Raw genomic sequence first — 17,829 nt, 5'->3', positions numbered from 1 at the left:
TATCACTGGTTTATCACTTCCTTATGCCTTCTCCAGGTTAATACATCTGCCCCTGAATGGATTATGAGTCTTACACAACAGATATATGTTGTATTGACTGTTCATTATGTTTCCTTTTTGTTCATTTCCGCAAATGTCTCAGTTTTAAAGGAATGCGAAACCTATTTTTAGACCTCAGCATTTAGTACAGAGGCTAATGGGGGTCATTCCGACCTGAACGCACGCTGCCGTTTTTCGCAGCGCAGTGATCAGGTAACTACTGCGCGTGCGTATGCACCACAATGCGCAGGTGCGTTGTACAGGTACAAAACAGATTGTTGCTGTGGGATGGATTTAACGAAGAATCTATTCGCACAGCCGATCACAAGGAGATTGACAGGAAGAAGGCGTTTGTGGGTGTCAACTGACTGTTTTCTGGGAGTGTTTGGAAAAACGCAGGCGTGTCCAAGCGTTTGCAGGGCGGGTGTATGACGTCAATTCCAGACCGGACAGACTGAAGTTATCGCAAGGGCTGAGTAAGTTCTGAGCTACTCAGAAACTACACAAACTATTTTTGTACCGCTCGGCTGCACATGCAATCGCACCCTTGCACAGCAAATATACACTCCCTAGTGGGTGGCCACTATGCATTCGCAAGGCTGCAAAAAGTAGATAGCAAGCAATCAACTCGGAATGACCCCCATTGCTCCTATTCCCTTCCCCATAGTCTCTGCACTGCTTACTAGAGCTCTCCTGATAACTTTATTAAGGTGGTATAAACTATGAACAATAGTTTGTGGTAGGAGCCTTAGTGGATACGGATATTTGTGACCACTTGAGTTGTGGTCAGATCAAATAAGACTTTGGAGGGGTTCACTACGGCTGGCCGGCGGTCGGGCTCCCAGCGACCAGCTTACCGGCGCCGGGAGGCCGACCGCCGGCTTACCGACAGTGTGGCAAGCGCAAATGAGCCCCTTGCGGGCTCGCTGCGCTCGCCACGCTACGGGCACGGTGGCGAGCTACGCGCGCCACACTATTTTATTCTCCCTCTATGGGGGTCGTGGACCCCCACGAGGGAAAATAAGTGTCGGTATGCCGGCTGTCGGGCTCCCGGCGCCGGTATACTGAGCGCCGGGAGCCCGACCGCCGGCATACAGAAGACCACCCCTTTGGAGATAGCTGCCACAACTCCCTGGTTCTTACATAGCCTACACAGACGATGATATTATTATTAATAATAATACTCTTTGTTTATATAGCACCAACATATTGAACTTTTTCAATTTATTCACATATGACCAAGTCCCAGCCGTAACTTACCTGTATGATTTTGGAACGTGTGACATAAAACAAGCAGAGGGGGAGAAAAAACTGAGCACAGACAGTGCATTATTATTTTCTTCTTCTCCTGTGCTAGGTACAGTTATCAATTTTTTAAAGTTACAGTCCCTCTAGTATCATGCGTCATTCTTATAACCTTTGAAAAAATTGCTGCCCGTTTTATCTTTTGCAATTAACAGGTTAAAAGAGCTAGCGCCACTCACCTCCAAGATCAATAAAAAGTCATATTGCTAAGCTTTCAAATGGTACCTGCTAAAAATAAGGTCTCTCCTGTGTATAGCAGCATTTGAGTGTATGGGTCTCAGACTCATCTCCACTGACAGCTTTCATGGCTGTCACTAAGTTGCAAAAGGTCACAATTGTTACTGAATGATCTGACACAGAGCTCTCAACCCGCTTCCCAATTTTAGGTGTATAAATTGCTGACTTGAGAACCACTTTGTTACACCGCTGATTTTGAGATTCTCCAAACTATCAGTTTATTAACCCAGTGCTTTAGCTGCCTTCGAAAGATGGGAGCATCTAGTAACAGTTATCTACAAAAACATAGACGAGAACTTTTCTGCCAAAGAATGATAAGATTGTATTTACTCTATTAGCATGTGAGCAGCAATCTTTTTGCTTAGAGTTTCTCAAGGGTTGTCCTTGGTGGCCTCCGACAGAATAAACTTTTATCACAGCCTTACTTAAGCACAGTTTAGTGATATGACTCAAGCACTTGTACTAAAGAATGAAAATATAAATCTTGTCAGTGTCGGACTGGGGCATGTAGGGCCCACCTGGGGAATGCAGTGGTAGGGGCCCATGTTTAGGGGTGTGGTCAGTCTGCAGAGGGGGTGTGGCCTGCCACCTCATTGGTATGACTAACCATTAGAGAGTACAATGTCTGGACCTCCTTCATAAATATATACAGTAAATTCAGCTGCTGCATGCCTTACAATGTACCAAATTTATAACAGCAATACGCTGTAGAAAATACACCATAGTCCAGTATAAGGTAACATATGTATAATTAAGAAAAGGGAACCGGCTGCGCTGGATTTCAGAAAGATTAATTAATAATGGAGAGAGCCAATATGTCAATATAAAAGACAACCAATTTATTAAAACATGATAGACATTAAAAGTGTTGAAACTAAATAAAACAGATAGTTTTGCATAAGTAGTAACACTGTCCGGTGTCTCACAGTATCAGCACTGTGTGAACTTGTGTAAAATTACAGCTGTAATATATATTGTGCTGAAGTCCATATTCCGTTCAAAGTGCTCAGTGATGATGCATAAAAATGCAAGGTGTAGAATTTAAATAGTAGATGATATAAAAGAGCCAGTGGGTCCGTTAATAATATATTATTACCTCTCCAGTGGGTTGGTCCATATACCGGGCGTCCCCGGACAGGGATCCTGCGTTACCCACACACGGCACTGTAGCGGAGAGGAGAGAAGGTGCTGTTCGGGAATCACCCGGCTTGAGCAGTGTGGTTGGCGACGGCTATTTGAAAGCTTTGGAGCCACTCGGAATCGGGGCGTCTGAAGGCACTGAGCTGGTATCACATGTGAGACACCTGAGCAAGGTGTACGGGAGGCGGGTCCTAACGCGTTTCGTCACGCTCCACGTGACTTTTTCAAAGGTGATTTCCTTCCTCCAAGTTCCCCAGTATTTAACCGTAATGGGTCCGGGGGAGACAGCTGTCTTCACTTAATCTCCATTTAAAAACGAAAATTAATTGTAACCATATGGCTCTCTCCTAACAATACATGAAACATGTATCTATTTCGGACTTGACTTGCAAATACAGATACATAAAAAATACATAAAAAATATATATATATATATATAAAAAATGAACAGCGATATTCGTTAAGGTATATATAAAATAACTAATAACGTGGTTGAAGGATAATATAATGCCAGGTCACAGGTGATGATTGACCAGGCATGGATCACTTCAATCTCATGTGTAGACTGAAGAAATTAACCCCTTGTGTGGGGCTTAGAACGCTACCAGAAAAAATATAATATAATATAACTTGCGTATTATATCTCAAATAGATATATGTCTCTAAATCCATATATCTAGCCTCTAAAGGGGGTACATTAATGCCCCTTAGAAATAGTAAAGAGGGGAGACATTTGTCTATATGGATAACATATAAAATACCAGCGGAATCATAGATTCAAAATAACTGTTATCAGCTAACGGACTGAAGTCGGAATTGAACTAGGTATCGTACGTTCTTACAATGGGTGAACATCACTCAACCCTATGCGCCACTGAGTGCGCACAGAATATATTGAGATGTCAGACGGTATCTATCAACTCTGTGTCTAAGAACCGAGTTATATCGGATCCATCAGTATATGCATAAACCAACATTAGACCATTGTTTTAACAGAAAAAAAAATATATATATAAAGTAAACAAATAAAAAAATAATAATAAATAAACTAATGAAAAACCAAAAATAAAAAATAAAAAATAATAAATAAATAATGAATAAGAAACAAAAAAACTAATACACTCCATATGCAGGAAATATGTATATGTATATGTACATTAACCCCTCTAACTGACTTATCTGTGAGACCCAAAACCACTATTTATACACATTCTCCGCCTAAAACTGGACAATTGGTAAACAAGTCTAGTCATCCTTTTTTAGAGAAGGATACGAATCTTCTAAAATACAGACTCCCGTATCATACACACAGTCGTTACGATGTCCTCAGAGTAGATTCCCCCAAAAGAGTAAGAGAAGAAAGCTCAGAGGATGCAGAGGAGGCGTCAGGTTACAAAGAAAAAAAGCGAGACTTAAGACCATAAGTCAAACTAACATCTTTAATTTATCCTCCTCACAAATCAGTCAATCAGAAACTCAATTACTAGCTAAGGGTCTCAAGTATGCCCCTTCCAAACCACCAGCCTTCTTTAACTTATTTGTGGAACTCAATTCATATGTGCGTACATTAACACGCAAAAGGTACTTTGCCACAAAGAACCTTAAGAAACACAACCAGGATGGTTTACCGATTATATTAGATGATCAGGATAGAACCAGCCTCGATATGTTAGAATCCTTACTTCTTGAGAATAATTCTTCTACACCCACGATACAGATTTATAATCATGAACGTGCCAATGATCGTTTCCTTAAATTTAGGAACAAATCTCATTTCTTTCCCCAGCATTATAAGAGTCCCCCTATTGATATTTTTTACAGAAAGACACTGGACGATTTTAATAACCTGTGCCAGCGTGAACGAAAGAAATTTAAGTACAGACATAATCTTTCTGTCCAGGAGAGAACAGCCTTGCAGAAACTTGCCGGTGACCCCTCCCTTGTCATCAAGCCCGCAGACAAGGGGGGGGGTATTGTCATCCAGAACACCGAAGACTATTTAACTGAAGCTTACCGTCAGTTGAATGATGGGACCACTTATGTAAAGTTACCTGATAATCCCACACAGGACTTTCATAGACTATTAACCAATATGGTCAGGGAGGCCTTAGAGAAGGGTACCATCACGAAGGAGGAACTTAGATATTTAGTTCCCTCTCACCCTATCACTCCCACGTATTATCACTTACCTAAGATCCATAAGTCACTCACGGCACCTCCTGGTCGTCCCATTATTTCTGGTGTGGGTTCCCTCACTTCTAATTTATCACATTTTGTTGATTATTTTTTACAGCCACTTGCCACTTCTTTACGTTCACATATTAAGGACACCACTTTTTTTCTGAATGCTATGACCAACATTAATTGGAAAAACACATTCTTTTTTATGACCTGTGACGTACAGGCACTATATTCCAACATCCCACATCACAAAGGCATATCTGTGATTGCTGATTTCCTTTTGAAAACACATTCGATTGACCATGAATTACAGAAATTTATACTTGATGCAATAGCCTTTATACTTTCACATAATTACTTTATTTTCAATAAATCTTATTATTTACATAAGCTTGGGACGGCCATGGGGACGAGGTTCGCGCCGAGCTTCGCCAACCTATACATGGGGGCCTTTGAGCTCATCCATGTTTGGGGGCGGAGCTTTGGCGCGGACCTCGTCTACTATGGCCGGTACATAGATGACTTGTTTTTTATTTTTGATGGTGATATTTCCCTCTCTTCTCTTTTTCTTGATTTACTAAATGATAATGAGTTTAATTTACGGTTCACTGGCACTGCGCACCAATCGTCTATTTCCTTCCTCGACATTTCACTCAATATAGTAGATGGGAGAATTTTAACCAAAACGTTCCGTAAGGATGTTGATACTCTCAACTATATTCATTATAACAGTGCACATTATAAACCATGGCTTAACAACATTCCATTTGGACAACTGAGACGCATGAAACGAAACTGTAGTGAGGATGTAGATTATCACTCACAAGCGGATGAACTCTCCTCTTCACTCTTGAATCGGGGCTATCCAGCGGGGATTATCAGAACCGCACGTGAAAGAGTTGATGCTCTTAACAGAAAAGATCTACTGTTATCTAGACATCATTCTCCAAAGTTTCAATCAGACCAACCTCATTTTTTATCACAATTTAACTGTTCCTCATCCAAAATTAGGAACATCATTTGCAAAAACTATCCTATTCTCCTCACAGATCAGGTACTTAGATCTGAGTTGAAAGAAATACCGTCAGTTATATTTAAGAAATCTACTAATCTTCAACAATCTCTTGCCCCTAGTTTATTCGTAGATAAAAGAAATTTGGGGGATTCCAAAACTTCTGTGAATAATACCCAATGGTTACCCAGAGTAGTAGGTTGTTTCAAATGTGGCGCAAGTCAATGCCTCACATGCTCCTATATTCAGAACAATTCTAAGACCTTTTCTTCCTCAGATTTATGTCAATTTGATATTTGTTCACACATTAACTGCAATAGTTCTTTTGTAATATATATACTTATCTGTAAATGTAATTTAATTTATGTTGGAAGGACAACACGTAAACTAAGGATTAGATTTCTTGAGCACAGACGCAATATTCAGAAGGGCTTTGTGTTCCATAGTGTCTCCCGACATTTCTCAGATAAACATCAGAAAAACCCAGAAGGTATTCAGCTCATAGGTATTGAGTATATCAAACCGACAGTAAGGGGTGGAGACAGATACAGAAAGTTATGCCTTAGGGAGAACTACTGGATCCATAGACTGAGAACACTCACCCCTGATGGACTGAATGAAGCTATCGAATTTGACCTCACTTAATCTAGATAAAGTTTTGTCCTTAAATCGTTCGGTCCCTCTCCTTTTTTCTGATTAATTTACTCCGTCACTACCTGGGTTTAATAATTTATACTTCACCATTCGTTAAATCACATTATATCTAACTGGTCACTGTTTTTTCATTATCATTATCTTGATTTAACATCTTAATGTTGAGGTATTAGGTTTATATTCCGGTCCAATAACACTCTGGCGATGTGCAATCTTAAATGATATATATGTATCTCGTTACTGGTCTATATGTGGAAAAATTTGACTCAGTATAATGATACTACTCAATCATGATAAATAATAGTGACAAAAGTTGCACCGTTTCCAATTTTTATTTATGTTTAGTATACATTCAAATTATTAAAATACAGTATCTCAGGTGGGAGACACTTCATGTAACGACATACCATATTAAACTGGTTAATGTACATATACATATACATATTTCCTGCATATGGAGTGTATTAGTTTTTTGTTTCTTATTCATTATTTATTTATTATTTATTATTTTTTATTTTTGGTTTTTCATTAGTTTATTTATTATTATTATTTTATTTGTTTACTTTATATATATATTTTTTTTTCTGTTAAAACAATGGTCTAATGTTGGTTTATGCATATACTGATGGATCCGATATAACTCGGTTCTTAGACACAGAGTTGATAGATACCGTCTGACATCTCAATATATTCTGTGCGCACTCAGTGGCGCATAGGGTTGAGTGATGTTCACCCATTGTAAGAACGTACGATACCTAGTTCAATTCCGACTTCAGTCCGTTAGCTGATAACAGTTATTTTGAATCTATGATTCCGCTGGTATTTTATATGTTATCCATATAGACAAATGTCTCCCCTCTTTACTATTTCTAAGGGGCATTAATGTACCCCCTTTAGAGGCTAGATATATGGATTTAGAGACATATATCTATTTGAGATATAATACGCAAGTTATATTATATTATATTTTTTCTGGTAGCGTTCTAAGCCCCACACAAGGGGTTAATTTCTTCAGTCTACACATGAGATTGAAGTGATCCATGCCTGGTCAATCATCACCTGTGACCTGGCATTATATTATCCTTCAACCACGTTATTAGTTATTTTATATATACCTTAACGAATATCGCTGTTCATTTTTTATATATATATATATTTTTTATGTATTTTTTATGTATCTGTATTTGCAAGTCAAGTCCGAAATAGATACATGTTTCATGTATTGTTAGGAGAGAGCCATATGGTTACAATTAATTTTCGTTTTTAAATGGAGATTAAGTGAAGACAGCTGTCTCCCCCGGACCCATTACGGTTAAATACTGGGGAACTTGGAGGAAGGAAATCACCTTTGAAAAAGTCACGTGGAGCGTGACGAAACGCGTTAGGACCCGCCTCCCGTACACCTTGCTCAGGTGTCTCACATGTGATACCAGCTCAGTGCCTTCAGACGCCCCGATTCCGAGTGGCTCCAAAGCTTTCAAATAGCCGTCGCCAACCACACTGCTCAAGCCGGGTGATTCCCGAACAGCACCTTCTCTCCTCTCCGCTACAGTGCCGTGTGTGGGTAACGCAGGATCCCTGTCCGGGGACGCCCGGTATATGGACCAACCCACTGGAGAGGTAATAATATATTATTAACGGACCCACTGGCTCTTTTATATCATCTACTATTTAAATTCTACACCTTGCATTTTTATGCATCATCACTGAGCACTTTGAACGGAATATGGACTTCAGCACAATATATATTACAGCTGTAATTTTACACAAGTTCACACAGTGCTGATACTGTGAGACACCGGACAGTGTTACTACTTATGCAAAACTATCTGTTTTATTTAGTTTCAACACTTTTAATGTCTATCATGTTTTAATAAATTGGTTGTCTTTTATATTGACATATTGGCTCTCTCCATTATTAATTAATCTTTCTGAAATCCAGCGCAGCCGGTTCCCTTTTCTTAGTTCTCTATTTCTCACTATTACACACATAGTTACAGGCTGCGCAGTATTTCAGGAATATCCTTGTTATACATATGAGATATTATATACATTTTATATTGAGGCGCTTTTGATAACAGTTAAATTTGTTTTGGTCTGGTTCTTGCTACTTTTTGTGTTTTTTCTGTTAGCTGCCTTGTATTGATATAATTGTCTAGATTCTTTGATTTGTACTGAAATTATTGTTTGCTATGGCTGACTTGACTTGCCTATCAGAATGTGCTAAAAGGAGACGCTGTTATGAGGCTAACCTCAATAAAGATCCTGAGACCCATACTGTTTCCATGATACAGAATGACCGAGAAAGAGAATTTAATGCTCTCTTTTATAAACTAGAAGATCTTATGAAAACGGAAACCCGCCACTGGTGGGATATGGTCACTCTGCAGAAATATATTAACAATAAGAAAATTCCCAGAGGTCTCAGGATCTTTAAAACTTTATCTTTTGTTGATGATCCCACATTAAAATCTAAATGGGACTCGACGTTGGATGACTGTTCATTTGCATTAATGGAATTATTGGTAAATTTCCGCAGAGATAAAACCTTATCACTTGCCCAGGAGATTGAAGAAACTAAGATATGTTTAAATAGCTATTCAGATCATCCACAATTCCAACACAATGATTCCAAGTTGAATCACAAAATAGAAGTATATGAGAAAGAGGTGATCGAGGGTAAAAATAGGAAATTCATGAGGGACACCGAGGATTATAATCTGAATAAAGTCCGTAGTTACAATAAGAATTTTCAATCAGTAAATAGAGGGAGATCCAGAAGTACCTCCAATAAGAGATCCTTTAAAAATAGGAATAATTATAATAACAGGATGCCCAACAGAGACCAGAAGTCTCAATCAGGGAGTTATCACACTACCTCTGCCACATCTGGGCATGACTATAGACAGTCTCTCCCTAATAAAACCCCTCTAACTGACTTATCTGTGAGACCCAAAACCACTATTTATACACATTCTCCGCCTAAAACTGGACAATTGGTAAACAAGTCTAGTCATCCTTTTTTAGAGAAGGATACGAATCTTCTAAAATACAGACTCCCGTATCATACACACAGTCGTTACGATGTCCTCAGAGTAGATTCCCCCAAAAGAGTAAGAGAAGAAAGCTCAGAGGATGCAGAGGAGGCATCAGGTTACAAAGAAAAAAAGCGAGACTTAAGACCATAAGTCAAACTAACATCTTTAATTTATCCTCCTCACAAATCAGTCAATCAGAAACTCAATTACTAGCTAAGGGTCTCAAGTATGCCCCTTCCAAACCACCAGCCTTCTTTAACTTATTTGTGGAACTCAATTCATATGTGCGTACATTAACACGCAAAAGATACTTTGCCACAAAGAACCTTAAGAAACACAACCAGGATGGTTTACCGATTATATTAGATGATCAGGATAGAACCAGCCTCGATATGTTAGAATCCTTACTTCTTGAGAATAATTCTTCTACACCCACGATACAGATTTATAATCATGAACGTGCCAATGATCGTTTCCTTAAATTTAGGAACAAATCTCATTTCTTTCCCCAGCATTATAAGAGTCCCCCTATTGATATTTTTTACAGAAAGACACTGGACGATTTTAATAACCTGTGCCAGCGTGAATGAAAGAAATTTAAGTACAGACATAATCTTTCTGTCCAGGAGAGAACAGCCTTGCAGAAACTTGCCGGTGACCCCTCCCTTGTCATCAAGCCCGCAGACAAGGGGGGGGGGGTATTGTCATCCAGAACACCGAAGACTATTTAACTGAAGCTTACTGTCAGTTGAATGATGGGACCACTTATGTAAAGTTACCTGATAATCCCACACAGGACTTTCATAGACTATTAACCAATATGGTCAGGGAGGCCTTAGAGAAGGGTACCATCACGAAGGAGGAACTTAGATATTTAGTTCCCTCTCACCCTATCACTCCCACGTATTATCACTTACCTAAGATCCATAAGTCACTCACGGCACCTCCTGGTCGTCCCATTATTTCTGGTGTGGGTTCCCTCACTTCTAATTTATCACATTTTGTTGATTATTTTTTACAGCCACTTGCCACTTCTTTACGTTCACATATTAAGGACACCACTTTTTTTCTGAATGCTATGACCAACATTAATTGGAAAAACACATTCTTTTTTATGACCTGTGACGTACAGGCACTATATTCCAACATCCCACATCACAAAGGCATATCTGTGATTGCTGATTTCCTTTTGAAAACACATTCGATTGACCATGAATTACAGAAATTTATACTTGATGCAATAGCCTTTATACTTTCACATAATTACTTTATTTTCAATAAATCTTATTATTTACAAAAGCTTGGGACGGCCATGGGGACGAGGTTCGCGCCGAGCTTCGCCAACCTATACATGGGGGCCTTTGAGCTCATCCATGTTTGGGGGCGGAGCTTTGGCGCGGACCTCGTCTACTATGGCCGGTACATAGATGACTTGTTTTTTATATTTGATGGTGATATTTCCCTCTCTTCTCTTTTTCTTGATTTACTAAATGATAATGAGTTTAATTTACGGTTCACTGGCACTGCGCACCAATCGTCTATTTCCTTCCTCGACATTTCACTCAATATAGTAGATGGGAGAATTTTAACCAAAACGTTCCGTAAGGATGTTGATACTCTCAACTATATTCATTATAACAGTGCACATTATAAACCATGGCTTAACAACATTCCATTTGGACAACTGAGACGCATGAAACGAAACTGTAGTGAGGATGTAGATTATCACTCACAAGCGGATGAACTCTCCTCTTCACTCTTGAATCGGGGCTATCCAGCGGGGATTATCAGAACCGCACGTGAAAGAGTTGATGCTCTTAACAGAAAAGATCTACTGTTATCTAGACATCATTCTCCAAAGTTTCAATCAGACCAACCTCATTTTTTATCACAATTTAACTGTTCCTCATCCAAAATTAGGAACATCATTTGCAAAAACTATCCTATTCTCACAGATCAGGTACTTAGATCTGAGTTGAAAGAAATACCGTCAGTTATATTTAAGAAATCTACTAATCTTCAACAATCTCTTGCCCCTAGTTTATTCGTAGATAAAAGAAATTTGGGGGATTCCAAAACTTCTGTGAATAATACCCAATGGTTACCCTGAGTAGTAGGTTGTTTCAAATGTGGCGCAAGTCAATGCCTCACATGCTCCTATATTCAGAACAATTCTAAGACCTTTTCTTCCTCAGATTTATGTCAATTTGATATTTGTTCACACATTAACTGCAATAGTTCTTTTGTAATATATATACTTATCTGTAAATGTAATTTAATTTATGTTGGAAGGACAACACGTAAACTAAGGATTAGATTTCTTGAGCACAGACGCAATATTCAGAAGGGCTTTGTGTTCCATAGTGTCTCCCGACATTTCTCAGATAAACATCAGAAAAACCCAGAAGGTATTCAGCTCATAGGTATTGAGTATATCAAACCGACAGTAAGGGGTGGAGACAGATACAGAAAGTTATGCCTTAGGGAGAACTACTGGATCCATAGACTGAGAACACTCACCCCTGATGGACTGAATGAAGCTATCGAATTTGACCTCACTTAATCTAGATATAGTTTTGTCCTTAAATCGTTCGGTCCCTCTCCTTTTTTCTGATTAATTTACTCCGTCACTACCTGGGTTTAATAATTTATACTTCACCATTCGTTAAATCACATTATATCTAACTGGTCACTGTTTTTTCATTATCATTATCTTGATTTAACATCTTAATGTTGAGGTATTAGGTTTATATTCCGGTCCAATAACACTCTGGCGATGTGCAATCTTAAATGATATATATGTATCTCGTTACTGGTCTATATGTGGAAAAATTTGACTCAGTATAATGATACTACTCAATCATGATAAATAATAGTGACAAAAGTTGCACCGTTTCCAATTTTTATTTATGTTTAGTATACATTCAAATTATTAAAATACAGTATCTCAGGTGGGAGACACTTCATGTAACGACATACCATATTAAACTGGTTAATGTACATATACATATACATATTTCCTGCATATGGAGTGTATTAGTTTTTTTGTTTCTTATTCATTATTTATTTATTATTTTTTATTTTTGGTTTTTCATTAGTTTATTTATTATTATTTTTTTTATTTGTTTACTTTATATATATATATATTTTTTTCTGTTAAAACAATGGTCTAATGTTGGTTTATGCATATACTGATGGATCCGATATAACTCGGTTCTTAGACACAGAGTTGATAGATACCGTCTGACATCTCAATATATTCTGTGCGCACTCAGTGGCGCATAGGGTTGAGTGATGTTCACCCATTGTAAGAACGTACGATACCTAGTTCAATTCCGACTTCAGTCCGTTAGCTGATAACAGTTATTTTGAATCTATGATTCCGCTGGTATTTTATATGTTATCCATATAGACAAATGTCTCCCCTCTTTACTATTTCTAAGGGGCATTAATGTACCCCCTTTAGAGGCTAGATATATGGATTTAGAGACATATATCTATTTGAGATATAATACGCAAGTTATATTATATTATATTTTTCTGGTAGCGTTCTAAGCCCCACACAAGGGGTTAATTTCTTCAGTCTACACATGAGATTGAAGTGATCCATGCCTGGTCAATCATCACCTGTGACCTGGCATTATATTATCCTTCAACCACGTTATTAGTTATTTTATATATACCTTAACGAATATCGCTGTTCATTTTTTATATATATATATATTTTTTATGTATTTTTTATGTATCTGTATTTGCAAGTCAAGTCCGAAATAGATACATGTTTCATGTATTGTTAGGAGAGAGCCATATGGTTACAATTAATTTTCGTTTTTAAATGGAGATTAAGTGAAGACAGCTGTCTCCCCCCATTACGGTTAAATACTGGGGAACTTGGAGGAAGGAAATCACCTTTGAAAAAGTCACGTGGAGCGTGACGAAACGCGTTAGGACCCGCCTCCCGTACACCTTGCTCAGGTGTCTCACATGTGATACCAGCTCAGTGCCTTCAGACGCCCCGATTCCGAGTGGCTCCAAAGCTTTCAAATAGCCGTCGCCAACCACACTGCTCAAGCCGGGTGATTCCCGAACAGCACCTTCTCTCCTCTCCGCTACAGTGCCGTGTGTGGGTAACGCAGGATCCCTGTCCGGGGACGCCCGGTATATGGACCAACCCACTGGAGAGGTAATAATATATTATTAACGGACCCACTGGCTCTTTTATATCATCTACTATTTAAATTCTACACCTTGCATTTTTATGCATCATCACTGAGCACTTTGAACGGAATATGGACTTCAGCACAATATATATTACAGCTGTAATTTTACACAAGTTCACACAGTGCTGATACTGTGAGACACCGGACAGTGTTACTACTTATGCAAAACTATCTGTTTTATTTAGTTTCAACACTTTTAATGTCTATCATGTTTTAATAAATTGGTTGTCTTTTATATTGACATATTGGCTCTCTCCATTATTAATTAATCTTTCTGAAATCCAGCGCAGCCGGTTCCCTTTTCTTAGTTCTCTATTTCTCACTATTACACACATAGTTACAGGCTGCGCAGTATTTCAGGAATATCCTTGTTATACATATGAGATATTATATACATTTTATATTGAGGCGCTTTTGATAACAGTTAAATTTGTTTTGGTCTGGTTCTTGCAACATATGTATAATGTATAATTCAAGTGCACAGTCTAGAACCTGATCCTTAGAGCAGGAGGTGGGCCCCCAGGCAGTGGGGCCCACCAATGGTTTCCCCTGTACCCCTGTGGGCAAGTACAAGCCTGAATCTTGTGTTAGTTTGGGCAATCCTTGCTTTAGAATTCACACTTTTTGTATCAAACTGCAAATAGCAAATTCATAATAAAAGTCAATTTAACTTGTCTGTTTCCATACTGAGGGCTTGATTCAGACAGATGGGACACAATGACAATGTTTTCAGATCTCAGTGATGTTTTTGGACTGCATAATGCATCACAGTTTCACGGCGCAGTGTCTGCGGCTGTAGAATATTTTCGCAGCTCTGCTCTGTATTGGATTACAGTAGCAATGGCATTTATGGCCAACGCTGAATCAGGCTTTTAGGGTGCAAACTCAAATCACTAATGATATGTGGCGGTCTAAAAATCGCTAAACTGCATGCGGTTTTGGCTAATCTGTCTGCTGAAACTGGATGGGATACATACAAACTCCACACAGTGCTGCAATGTTGTTACTTCTCCCAGCTTCTGTTTTAAAATGGCATCAGCACTGTATGCATCTTTCCTCTTTGTAATCCTTATAATGCCCAGGCAGGCTATACGAGTATTTAACTCTTGATGTGGCAGAGATGGTCAGCACGCGCATGTTTTTTAGACGGAGTCTTACATATGACTGGGTGGGTGCTGTAGAGATAAAAAGGTTTAACACAGGTGATTTTCCTGGAGACTTGTAGTAGACTCTATGACTGTGCATAGAGTCTAATAGTGCTCTCCGCACAGGCGCTCATATTATCGATACGCTGCTGGCTAGAGGGAAAGGGGCCCCAACAGAGGTTGCACATGGGCCCCCTCCTCTCTTAAGATGCCACTAAGTTATACATATGCCATAAGGCAGGGTAGTTGCATGATAATAGACAACACTGATATATTACCCTATGGCCGTCGCTACCTGAACATGTGATGCCATGAAGGGGCTGCCATCACCAGTAAGGAGTTGAATGTTGGGAGTGTCTTAAGGATGACCTGGGCATCTCTGTGGCAGCACCAGAGCATCCTACAGAAATTAATGGCAGTCATCTAGCCTGGTGAGTGCCATTCCACATCCTTCTAGCTATGGGGAAGTGATGGCAGTGGCACTGCCCACTAGGTCCTGCTACCTGAGTAGCGGCAATACCAAAGTCCACCAACAATTAATTTTGTGTCAAAATCCACTACAAGGGCTCTCAGCCATGTACAACATATGACTAAAGAACATTTTTAACCCTCTGTTATTTACTTTTAAGTCAGTGGATACAGAGAGAATGTTACAGTATGAAGATAGAGCATTCAACTCACAGTCACATTAACTTTTAAGTTAATCCACCAATTAGAGCATTTATTTAGCTTGCAAACTGCAAGCCAATTAATTACATTTTTGTGGCACAAGATAGAAGAGCTCTACCCTAAAAAGTAATTTATTTTAAGCGTCATGCTAAAAAAAAATGGACCCTTTAGCACTGGCAACAATATCCTGACTGTACTTCTTAAGAAGCCATTTAATTCCTTTAAATGGGCAGTATCACATTTTCATATACAGGTTGAGTATCCCTTATCCAAAACGCTTGAGACCGGAAGAATTTTGGATATCGGATTTTTCCGTATTTTGGAGTAATTGCATACCATAATGAGATATCATGGTGATGGGACCTAAGTCTAAGCACAGAATGCATTTATGTTTCATATACACCTTATACACACAGCCTGAGGGTAATTCTAGCCAATATTTTTAATAACTTTGTGCATTAAACAAAGTGTGTGTACATTCACACAATTCATTTATGTTTCATATACACCTTGTACACACAGCCTGAAGGTCATTTAATACAATATTTTTAATAACTTTGTGTATTAAACAAAGTTTGTGGACATTGAGCTTCAGAAAACAAAGGTTTCACTATCTCACTCTCACGAAAAAAAATCCGTAATTCGGAATATTCTGTATTTCGGAATATTTGGATATGGGATACTCAACCTGTAATACATTTGTTTTAATATGGTTTTAAAAAAACTGAAAATAGTTTTTATATTTTGGTTTTAATATCTGTAAATATTAATAATATATTCTATAATATGCAAGTGACTATTTCAATGTAAAAATATTCTATAAAAAAAAATAATGATTCAGCGTTTTGTTTTAAAATTGATTTACAAATACTCTAACAGAGGAGAAAGCAATCGTTTTGTAGTGTTCTTTCCTCAGAGCCCAGTAGGTGGCTCAACACTGTATGTCTGATAATTTTCTACCATTCTCCTGCTTATACACGGCTATAGAGGACCCTGAAGAAAAGAAAATGATGGCATTATTAAAGTATTATTTTTCTGGCTGTATTTTGCGGTCGTCAAGTGCTACAAAAAAATAGTTGACAGCGATCAACTTTAATCTCAGTAACTCAGCTGAATTCAACAGTTCAATTTGATGTCGTCCTCTAATTTTTAGTCTTCTTTGCCACAGCAAAATTGAAAGTAGCTGTGTGTCAGTTAATCAGATCTCTCTGTGTCGTTCTGTTAAAGGAACAACAAGGTTACCCTGGAAAGCTTTGTGATGAGAGTCTCATTTAAAGGTTTCTAAGTCTACACCAAGAAAGAAAGAAAAAAAGCTTCTCGGATAAGATTTCAGCTAAGGAGACATCTTTATAGAATGAGACAGCGACAGAATGATAAATTAGCGAGAGAGAAAAGATTATACTTACGTTGTTCTTTTTTTCCCCTTTCTGGAATATTAAATACTCTACTCACATTCTCTCTCGACTTACCATTTCCGCAGCCAAATTGAGGAGTATTGATTGCAAACTATAGTGCTGCATTCACATCTCATTTTCATATGCTAAGAACAAAACATTAATGGGAGAGATATTCTCTTCTCACAAATATCACAATACTTATAAGAAATTGCTAACTAATTGCTAGCATTTTAACTTCAAGGTTTTATTTATTAACCTCTTGTTGCATCTACAAACATTTTAATTGGCATATATGTGATGCACACAGAGTAGGACTGGACAAACAATTGATAAAATAATAATGATGGAATCTGATTGGTTGATATAGGTTGCAGCTCTATATAACTATTATCTGTGTCACATCGAATTACATTTTCCAAACCTAATTGTAAACGATGTTCTATCAATGTGACATACTGGGTAAATATAAGCAAACTATTCCACATTGATTTGTGTTTTAAAGAAATAATGTTCAGATGGCCTGTAAAACTTGAACAAAAGTACAGAAAGATTAAACTGATGAACATGAAGTAAAAGGTCATTTTCCCAGCGTTAGATTATACTAGTTTTGGATTCACTGTGATTTATGCGCCATTTCAAACAGGACCGCCAGAGAGCTGTGTGCTACTGACTGCTGTGCTGACATATGTGACTGTCCTCAGGCTCTTTGTGTCCATTTTGGCTGATAGATAGATAGATAGATAGATAGATAGATAGATAGATAGATAGATAGATAATTGATAGACAGTTAGC

This window comes from Pseudophryne corroboree, chromosome 11, assembly GCF_028390025.1.
Source record: "Pseudophryne corroboree isolate aPseCor3 chromosome 11, aPseCor3.hap2, whole genome shotgun sequence".
Taxonomy (NCBI): domain Eukaryota; kingdom Metazoa; phylum Chordata; class Amphibia; order Anura; family Myobatrachidae; genus Pseudophryne; species Pseudophryne corroboree.
The sequence above is the reverse complement of the archived record's forward strand: the minus strand, read 5'-3'. Positions refer to the sequence as shown.